Raw genomic sequence first — 1,501 nt, 5'->3', positions numbered from 1 at the left:
CAGGGAACCAACTAGCTAAGCTAAACAAGTTTAATCTGCAAGGGAGGATAAATTGCATCCCAAAATACTGAAGGAACTTGCTGATGTACTCCTTTCTGCGCAATCTTGGAGAACTAGTGAGTTGCGAAAGGACTGGGAATGGGCAAAGATTGTCTCTAAAAAAGGAAGATCTAGGAAATTACAAACCAGTCACCCTGAACTCAAGATTATACAGAAGTCTGTCTACAAGGATCTTGATGACAATCAAGTGATCAGTAGAAACCAGGATGGGTTTGTCAAGAACGAATCCAGCCAAGCTGATCTTATAGCTTTTTTGTTGGTTGACTCATTAGTTTAGTAGATGGTGGGAATGCTGTGGATGTCATTTACCCAAATTTCAGGGAGGCATTTGATTTGGTCTCCCATAATGCTTTGATTAGCAAATTGATCAAATGTGGAATAGATGGGAACACCGTCAGGATGGGGAAAGAGTTGTCATCAATGGCTGTGCTTCAGATTGGAAGGTCAAGCATTGTGGCCTCTCCTAGCTTTTGTGTTGTTCCCGATTCATCGCTTTTGCCATCTTGACCACATAGACTGGCTACAGATGTTCAAGGTTTTGTCTGTGAAATGTCGGAAGGCATAAGATGCCATATTGCCATTTGGCTCTGGCAGCAAAATGCTCTGAGACCCGAGTCCTCCTTCCCTGTTTGTGGAGGAGAATGCCCCAAGCACTAATAGGGTGTCCTATTAGTAGGAAATACATACCTTTATATCGTTTTCCTTTACACTGCTTCCTTTTACCTTTATACCACTTTCTGTCTTTTGCATGGAGTTGCAAGATTGCATACAACTAATGGCAACTCATATCTTTCATCTCACTGGGAGTAGTAAACCCACTCTGGGTTTTAATTTGACCATTAAGGTCATTATCCAAGGCATTGCATCTGTTTGTTTTTTAAAGGAATAGGACTCAGGTCCCTGGACAACTCTCTTAATGTTCAGACTAAAACCCAGAGTGGATTCAGCACTGGTGTGGCACCGGTCACCGCAGCATGGAGCTTTGGGCTTGGTTTCTAAATTCAAACCAAGTCCCTCTCTCGATCCCATCCCCAGTAGCATTACATTTCAGACTCATACATTTCTTTTCCTCTTTAAGATTTAGCACATATTTCGTTATAAACTCCCCCCGTTTCCAATATTTAACAAGGACCTGCTGCTGCGGCTGTAATTTTGTTAGCACAGATCTTGGGTTTCTTTTACAAATGGGAACCTTCCTCCCTTCCCGTAATTTATTTCATATTTCTTCCATTCCTCTTCCTCGTTTATAATTCTTCTTTATTTTATTACTCCGCATAATTTCCCTTTAGGATTTGTGATGAAATAAATCCCAACACCTTTGTCTCTCCGTTTTTCTAACATCCAAGGAAGAATGTGACTAGGTTCATGCGTGCGCTTACATTTTTAATGTGTGCAAGTCTATGTATGTGTATATGTACATGCATATGTATATGTGTGCGAT

Source organism: Sceloporus undulatus, chromosome 8, assembly GCF_019175285.1.
Source record: "Sceloporus undulatus isolate JIND9_A2432 ecotype Alabama chromosome 8, SceUnd_v1.1, whole genome shotgun sequence".
Lineage (NCBI taxonomy): Eukaryota > Metazoa > Chordata > Lepidosauria > Squamata > Phrynosomatidae > Sceloporus > Sceloporus undulatus.
The sequence above is the reverse complement of the archived record's forward strand: the minus strand, read 5'-3'. Positions refer to the sequence as shown.